The sequence below is a fragment of the Vipera ursinii genome (genome assembly GCF_947247035.1).
Source record: "Vipera ursinii genome assembly, chromosome: 1".
NCBI lineage: Eukaryota > Metazoa > Chordata > Lepidosauria > Squamata > Viperidae > Vipera > Vipera ursinii.
The window spans coordinates 330032151-330041669 of NC_139512.1; the positions used below are offsets into that span (position 1 = coordinate 330032151).

General features: G+C 39.0%; 1 long non-coding RNA gene across 2 annotated transcripts; it reads right to left on the bottom strand.

The window, feature by feature from the left end:
• Window positions 1-213: 213 nt before the first annotated feature.
• On the bottom strand, window positions 214-8894 carry LOC310631771. 2 transcript variants are annotated; one of them, XR_014490691.1, is made up of 4 exons: window positions 8821-8894; window positions 6971-7069; window positions 1627-1748; window positions 214-607 (listed from the first exon to the last, which is right to left on the bottom strand). It is a non-coding gene; the product is annotated as an uncharacterized lncRNA (long non-coding RNA). The 2 variants fall into 2 exon arrangements; XR_014490692.1 differs by lacking the exons at window positions 6971-7069; window positions 8821-8894 and adding an exon at window positions 5171-5249.
• Between the last annotated feature and the right edge of the window lie 625 nt (window positions 8895-9519).

Consider the following 9519-nt stretch of genomic DNA (forward strand, 5'->3'; position numbering starts at 1 on the left):
ATATGGGGGAAGAACCTAGCTTGAAAGTTCCAGGCTCTCCCACAACCTGAAGCAGAATAGCCCTTGAAGGTAGGGTCCAAGAAATGGGGAAGGGGGGAAGAGATACATGGCTGTTCCCATTCCCAGCAATCAACTGACTGTGCTATCATCTGAATGGTCTGCAAAAGTGGCCAAGTTTATCCCCATGGCAAAAATACAATGACTCTTTGACTGTTTAATAGGGAAAACACCCGGTTACTTAAAGACACATTTAAGTTACCTCAGGTGTAAGTGGAGGTGAGATGAAAACCATCTCATGAGCTCATAGACAGAGGAAAGTTTATGGATTTAATTGCTCGTCACTTCATAAGAACACGTTAATCAGATTCAAATTACCCTTTGCAACCGGTGCTTTCAAAATGCAATATCAAATTCAAGTGTTCAATCCACATGTATTAAATTGTTTGGTTACAGTGTTATTTCACAGCTTGCTGTTACATAAAAGTTTGAAACATCTTCCATTAGGGCCACAATTGGCTGAATATTGCACACCAGAAAGGTTTTTTTTGTTAGGGAGCATGGCTGTAACCTCCCAGGTTTTCACAAGTGCTTGTTGTTGGTAGTTTCACTGCAGAAAAGAAAAAGAAGATTTTATTATTGATGAGACTTTGTCTAGCCCAAAACAATGGACAGGTGTAGACAGGTGGGAAGGGGGAAAAGATAATTTTAGATTTTATAGTGAATCTAATCAGTACATTTCTTATTGTTTCTATTGTCCAATCGCTAAAATGTAACAAGCTATGCCTGGTCACATTGAGGTTCTGCTTGAATCTCTCTTGATCATAAAAAAAAATCAACAAGCTCATCATCCAGTACCCAACAATAGTTACCTACATGTCTCAGAGAAACCTACAGGCAAAATTTCTTGTACGAAATTGTACGAAATTGGGAATTAAAGAGATGGACCTTTTATCTCATAGTATTTATAATGTGGAGTTCAGCCATGCCATTATCCTAGCCCAAGAGTCTTCAAACTTGGCCCTTTTATGACTTGTGGACGTCAACTCCCAGAATTCCTCAGCCAGCATGCTTGGCTGAGGAATTCTGGGAGTTGAAGTCCACAAGTCATAAAAGGGCCAAGTTTGAAGAGCCCTGGACTAGGCATTCCCAGTCTATTCTACCAAACCTCATTCACCTCCAATTTATTTTCTCAAACTCCAGATCAGAAGCACTTTCAGGAACTTGGTACTTTCAATTAAGTGAAGGTAAAATGTCTGCTCAGAAAACTGTTGAAAAAGCTCAAAATGGTGTTGTTTAATCATTGTTTAAGAGAAGGTTGGAAGTCGTTGTACTTCAATAACTAGCATTTTTTTCTTTCTATTTTTTTCTTGCACTTTCTTTTTGCCTTCTTTTCTTTTTCTTAATAATAAAGAAGTCAGATTGCTTTTTCTTAAATTGCTAATGGGGCTTCTCAATTAGGCTTTCCAGATATAAGCTATAAAACTCCAGATGACCAATAGCTGATAGCAAATAGAGAAAATGCTTATTACCTTGCAAAGAATGATGCTTATATGCAGAATTTTGCAACAGAAAAGTGCTATGCCCACATATTTCCCATATCATAACTAAGAAAGAAACGGATCTCACCAGTGGATGCTTGCAGCACTTGGCATTAATGCCACAGTTGTATGGAAGACTTCCATTCTCACATTTTTTTTGGAGGCCAACCTGGCAGAAGCCACCATTCTGTTTACAGGCATCAGGTTGTCCTGCATTTATGAAAAAAAATATTATTTGAATGAACAATTGTCATTGAAACAGAATAGTTATATATTTCATATATAAATTGATAAAAATGGGGACGAAATAATGTGACTGACCACATGTAGCCAACATATTTCCTAGTTGTATGGCTCTTGCAGATTTCAAATATTTGACAAGATTATCCAGTTGCACTCCTTAAATTAATCCTATGTCAGATCGGTAGAAAGATCCCAGAGGCACTTGCAATAATGAAAGCAGCATCACGCTGATATGAAGAAACCTCCAGCCCTTTTCTATGCATGTTGTATAAATGCACAAAAAGGGCAGAACTTGCCACACTATCAACATGATGCTATTTTCTTCATATACTCCTCTTGTCTGTTCCATGCATGCTACTACATTATCCCCAATATTGCATGTGGAAACTAATGAACCCCCAAAAAGAATGGGTTGTCAAAGAATATTGAGGAATAGCAATATAGTCTGATCTTCATCCTCTTACGTCTGACTTTTAGCACAAACATGTGCCAGGATAAAGCACTTTCATGCCAGATGGAATGCTGAAAGTTGAGCATTTTTAGTATATTTCTTTCGGAAGATGTCCCAAAACAACTCCTGCCTGATTTCAGTGGTTTCGAGGCACTGCAGAGAGTTGGGTCAGGTGGTCTCTGAAGTCATCTCAAATCTACAAATCGATGACTCAGTAGCAAAAAATGGCAGGCCCTGGGCCCTTTTGATAGTTTTAAAGTGTGGCTTGGAGAGATTTTAGGATTCAAGAGGGGCCTTCAAAAGAACCACATGTTTAAGGCTAGCTTAACACCAGCTAGCTCCTCAAAGCACCCTTTCTTCACCGACAGCTCTTTTGTATTTGTGAATCACTCACCAAAGTTATCTTTTTATCTTGAAATGAATTTCATTTCCCTGGACTTTCCACAATACATTACTTACTATTTTTGTTGCAATTACCACCATTATTCTCACAGTTGTTCTATTTACATCCTCATTTCCTCTGAGCAGTTTCCAAACTTTACACGAATCCCTAATTTAATCCTCAGAATAGGATCTCTTATGGGACAAGACAAATTCAGAGAGGGCATTTGGCCAAAGGTCACCAGGGAGCCTGGTGGCCAAACAGAGACTTGGACTGGTCTCTCCCCAGTCTAAGTCCATCACTACATTACTCTGGTTGCCATGCTAAAGTTTCACAAAAATTTGATCGAAGGGATATAAACTACATGTGTTCTTTATTTAGCAACTAAAATTTGGACTAGCAATTTGGTTGTTAGGGCAAGCAGATCTGAGAAGGTCATGAATGTGATGATTGATTACAAAGGCTCTTTTCCATCATCTTTGGAACTGAAAATGGTTGCTAAATGAGCACTAACTATAGAAGGACATATTGGAAATTCTGAGAGCATTAAATGCATGCATAACCAGAGGGGATGAATTCACAGGAGTTTTGCTTGGTTAAAAAAAGTGGTTCCTACACTGAGCTTAATCCAGTGAGCAATAGTAGGATCTTCCTGCTTTTATCAGAATTCTCACCATAAGCTCTATCCTGTGAGAGAACGTGCAACATTGCAATGTACATAGACAGGGACATTCATTTCATATGTCTGCCCATCTGGCTCCTTCCTGCAGATATCAGTGGCTTAGTTAGTTATCCAAAATTGATTTACTAGTTGAAGAAGAATTTTAGTATACTATTATCACCCAAAGGTAATATTGGGGCGGGGGGGAGAATGTCATAGCTCCCAAGAAATCCTAGTTAAGGGATAAAATTTTGCTTCATAGAGTGCTGACTTCCAAATTAATGTTTTTCTATCAATAAAAATTCAGGATGATTAAAGAGCCAGAAGACCCCAAGCTGACTGTCTGGGGTTACAAAACAAAGAATTTTTTAATGGAAAAGGGTTTGCTGAAAAGAAGCTGTGGTTCACTTTCCAGTTTTGACATTCCTTGCATTGCTTCTTCTATATTTATTTAGAAAATGAAGCAGATTGAGATAAACATCATGCAGAGTAGTTTATGAAGTTCATAGTTAGCCAGTCCTTTCCTCAACCTAGAGGTGGCGATAGCAATGAAAGCTCTCTTGGGTCTTTATAGAACCACTGGGATAAGATATACTGCAAGAGTGAACAGTAGTAGAGCAGAAAATTTTGTTTCCTGATTGTTTGGGAGAGTCACTTCTTGTAACAAATGACCCTGACGTTTCTAAAAACACTTGAGAAACTTGGAGATAATCTCATATTTGCTGATGGGAATGTGTAAGATTGGCTGATGAGCAATGGGAAGGAAGCTTATAGCAATTACACCAGTACGAAAATCTAACAACTAAGTAGCATTTTTTAAAAAAATAATGAAAATGAAGGGGAACCCCAAGCAGAAACTGCACCAACCACACAACCTAATGCTATGGACTTAAGGATACTAAGAAACGGCAACATGAGAGTGAACAGTAAAGGAATAGAAATTGGAAGAAAGAAGGGACAAGGAAGATATGTCAATATGTTCCTAGGAAGAATTAGGCAACTCTCTTTAGTCACAGACCCTGCTGTGAACCTGCAACAAAATCAGTTGCCTAAAGCAACATGTAGTTTGTCTTATGCAAAGTACTTCACTCTAAGCCCAGGAAAACAAACACTTTTGGAGGATTGGGGGAACTTGGTGGCATAGACAACTCCCTTGAAAAAGAGATAGGCTTTTGGTCACATCGTTGTTCTTACCATTTTGACTTTTTCTGTGAACATTCCCTTCCCACCACCCCTAGCAACCCTTTTAGAAAAGAATGATGGTTGTATTCACTTAACATCCTGCAATTAAATAAATAAGATTAATAAGTAGATCAATGAGAACCAGTTTCGACGGGAAATGGGTTCAAACCGATTGGCCGGCTGCTCACCTGGCCAAGTATAAAAGGAGGGCAGGTAACCCCTATTCCCCAGTACAGTCACTTCCACCGAATAAAGATCTGCCATGCTGTACTCATCGTCTCAGCGTCTTTCCTGCTCCCCAGAACCCACTACACAATATGCATACTACCTGCATCCCACAGAAGGGGCTTCACTTGTTTGTGCAGCCCAGTTTCTGGAATGCCGGGGCCCAGTGCTGGTCCACAGATCGGGGGTTGAGGATCCCTAGTCTAATGAGTTGCACAAGTCCAGTTCCCTAGTAACTGGGAAGGTCCATTAGCAGAAACACTGATGAAGAAGGACAGCTGGTCTGATTAAAGAAGCACTTATCTAAATTCCAGGGCTGTCCATTTGTTTTTCAAATTCACCTCTGGATGTTGTGAAACCAGCTGTGTGTAATTCAAGTCATGGATTTCCTTCAATAATGGGAAGGATGAAAACATCAATTTCTGTCTGGCTTTCTTTTTTCAACTCTCTCCTTCTATTTCCCCCAGATTTACCCAGCCCCTCCTTACCTAAGGAAACACAGAGGAGAAGAAGCAATGCAAAGGTTAGGAAAAAAAACCTCATGATTGAAGTTCCCTCTGAAATCTCTCCGGCTAGTTCAAAGAAGCAGAACTGAAGAAGAGTTAGGAGGACTCCACAAAAAGCCCAGCAGATCTGTCTATTTATAACAAGTTACAAAGTCATGACAATGTGGAAATGTAGGGTAGATCACTGATGTGGCACACATTGCAAACTTGTATTTCCTGTCACTCTATTTTAAAACTACTACTCCCTTCCCTTTTTTAAAAAAACTTTAGGCTCCCAATTGTGTTCGCTGGATAATTCTTGTCCTGGGTGAAGTTTGTAGTTTTGCTCAATTGCCAGTTGTAGTACTTCCTGCTGTTAACAGGGCAGATGAGCAGCTCAGAGGTGCAAAAGTGTCAAGAATATTGCAGGGCAACACTTGGCGCACAGAGAAAAGAGACGGTTGCAGTTTCACCATCATGAAATTGCCTAGTGAAGCAATTGGGAAAGGAACAAGGTTTGAAAAGTCAAGAAGACTCAAGAAGAGAAACAAACTGGATCCACTGGGCTTCAAAGGGGGAAATTCAACCCAAAAGAAAGGCCCAAGCAGCCATGTTGAGATGACTAAGAAAAACTCCACATGTCCCAGCTGGACAGGACCTTGGTTGTAGAAAGGCAAATTCAGCAGAGAATGTGTTTGTTGAAATTCACACAGTTCCTTTGATGTGTATTATACCTTAAGGAGACTGCCTAATGTGTTGTGGAGGAAATGGGGGGAAGGACACTTAGCTTCAGAGAAAGCCCCCTCTCAAGGCTCTGAGTTCAGTAGGTTATCAGTGATTAAATTCTGGCACCTATATCACACAATGTGTGTATACATGTGGCTTATGCTTCTTTATAAATTTTGAACTTCTTCTCATGTGGCCACCACCTAGTCCTCTTATTGGTAAAGGAGAAGACAGTGAAAATGATCTTTGGGGATTCCCCCATTTTATACCAGGCTTGTTTAAAATGAAGTACAAAAATGCTGCAGAGCTTCTGATTGGGAGAGCTTAAAGAAATCAACTTCTTGAACTCAGGATGGATTTTGCATTAAAACTTCAGATAATGTATATACTGTACGCATTCACAGGAACATTTTAGCCTGTGGTGGCACAACTGGAGTGTAACCTAAGGCCCTAAATTACAAACAGGTTAAAGTGCAACCCACCTAACATTGGCCAACATAAACCTATCAGTATAAAATCTGCTGCCATCCAATTGGCATTCCTGAGTTGTGGGGGGAAAATCAAGATAACACCCATGATCTAAAACCTATTTCTTTTTTTTACACCTCAGCCCTTGAAGGTCACATCCAAAGACGAGATGAAGAAAGGGAAGGATCCATCCTAATTTGGGCAGTAGGAACTGGGTGTATCCCACTCCTCTCAATCAACTGACCATGACAGCATCTGAGTGATCTGTGAAGCTGGTCAAGATTATACACCCAGAAATACTAGGTCTTGTTGCCTACTCAATGGGGAAACCATCAGGCTAGCTAAGGAAATGTTTAAGCTTCTTCATGCCTAGGTTGGAGATGAGATGAAGATATTTTCATGAACCCATGAGCATATTAAAGTTTATGGGTGCAATTGCTCATTATTTCATTAGAATACCAAAGTGGCCAAAAGGTCTCTCAGAATTCCAAACTCACTAATAGGGTTTATTTGCAGCAGGCACATTCAAAACACAATACAAAATTCAAATATTTGATGCAAATTCATTAAATTGTTTAATTACAGTGTTTTTTCAATACATGCTGTTACATTTTCCATTAAGACCACAGTTGTTGAATGTTCCATCCTAGAGAAGCAAGGTTCTTGTCAGGGAACATGGCAATAATATCCCAGGGGTTGGTGGTTTCACTGCAGAAAAGAAACAGAAGATTTTATTGCTGATGTGTCTTGCCCAAGACAATGGCTGTAGTATAGACAGGTGGGGGAGGTGGGGAGCACAATTTCAGATTGGATGATGAATCTAGTCAGTTAATTGCTTATCATTTCAATTGTTCAGTTGCTCAAATGTGACAAGCTATCCATGGTTCTTCTGAAGGTCACACGGAGTTTCTGCATGAATCTCTCTTGATCAGAAAAAAAATATTCAACTAGCTCAGCATCCAGTACCCAACGCAGCTATCCACTATCTCAGAGAAGCCTACAAGAAAAATACCTTATAAGAACACCATGGATGTCAGGAATTTAGAACATTATCTCATAGCATTTATAGTGTGGACCACAGCTATGCCATCATTCTTCAGTTAACAAGTCATTCCTAGCATATTCTACACCAAACCTAATTCACCTTCAGTTTGTTTTCACAGATCAGAAGCACTTTCAGGATCTTTGTACTTTCAGCTGAATGAAGGTGAAATGTGAGCTGAAAAAAAATGTAGAAACTTTTTCTCCAAGGAAGAAACAAAGTAGAGGAGAAACCTTAGATTTTATGAACCTTGGGGGACCCCATTGCTTACTTTTCTACATGTGGATGTAGTCCTGTTGAGGACTACACTTTGAATATAGTTTGTCACCGAGTTACAAATCCATCTGGTGGTAGTGCTCTCTATCCTATATTTTTCTAGCATACCAAGAAAAGGCTGTGGTCTACTTTGTCAAATGTCTTACTGAAATTAAGTATACTGTGTCCACAGTATTTCACTGATTCACTAATTTAGTCACTTTGTTACAGAATGAAATAAGATTTCTTTGGTAGGATCTGCTTTTAAAAAACCCGTGTTGGCTTCTGGTTATAACGTTATTTGCTTCTAGGTGTTCGCAGATTTTTTATTTATTCATGCTTGATTTCTCAATCTGATGTAATTCCCAAAATTGGGAGTAAAGAAGACAGCTATATGACCCTAATGCCTTGCTCAGAGGAAATTCATAGCTACTCAGCTTACCACTTGGTAAACATAGAGAAAATTACTCATTTTTAATGTCTTTTTTAATATGGTATACCACCTATTGATACAGTCTGATTCTTGGGGGTCATCAGTAAGTGTATATCTTAAAGCTGTAGCATCCTAATAGCTAACACAATGCAATTATAAGAATAAATAAGCAAAACTTAAGGGAATGGGGGATGGTTTTATGGGATCAGCTCACATGAAGTACGTATATATAAGTACGACAATAGATTTGTGCAGCTGATTTCCTGTGCTGTAATAGCAGAACCGGCTTGATAAATGTGGAATATCTATAATCCTCACTTCCAATGTGTGCTATAATGCTAAGTCTGTCCAAAATTAGTGTTCCAAAATAGGGAAAGATTAATGAATGAAAAGCCTTTATACTATTGCTATCTGCCTCATTTCATTTACCAGCATATTTAGATCCTCTGAAAAAGTGTTGATGGTTCAAGTAAGCACATATTAAATAAGAAAATGGATATTTGTTTTAAAAAAACAAGTCAGATTCCTTTTTAAAAAATTCCCTATGGGGCTTATCAATTAGGCTTTTCAGATATGAACTATAAAACTCCAGTTGATCAATAGCTAATAGCAAATACAGAAAACTCTTACTACCTTGCAAAAAACTAATGCTTATGCAAAGTTTTGCAGAAGAAAGATGCTATGCCCATATGTTTCTCATCTCATAACTAAGAAAAAAATGGATCTCACCGGTCCACGCTTGCAGCAGAGGGCATTAATGCCACAGTTGTATGGGAGGCTTCCATACTCGCATTCCTTGTGGAGACCAGTCTGACAGAAACCACCGTCGCTGTAACAATTTCTTAATTGCCCTGTATTTATAAAAAAATATTTGAGTGAGCAGTTGTCGTCAAAACACTATCGTGTATTTTGCCTACAATAAATCAATGAAAGGAGAGAAGAAAGTTTATTTTATTGACTTCATTTAGCCAGCATATCTCATAGCTGTTTACCTCCTTCAAAAGACACTACTTTCAACATGCAAGAAGAAAATCAGTTGAGTTTTCTGGAAAAAAAATTAGGAACCTGGGGATAACCTCCTATTTCCAGATGGGTATGTATAGGATTGGCTGCTGAGCAATGGAAGGGAAGCCTATAGCCACTGCAGCAGTAGGAAATATTTAAGATGCTAAAAATGAAGGGGAACCCCAAGCAGAAAGTGCACCAACTGGCCAGCCCTAATGCTATGGTCTTAAATATACTGATAAAGGGCAGCATGAAAGAGAACAAGAAGGAAAGAAAAGCTGTAAGAAAGAAGGGGCAAGGGAGATGTATCAATATGTTCCTGGAAAGAACCAGGCAAATCTCTTTAGACATAGACATTGCTGTGTTCATAAACTCTAGATCTGCCTTAGGCACAGCAACTGGCTGATCTTGTGCCAGTCATTC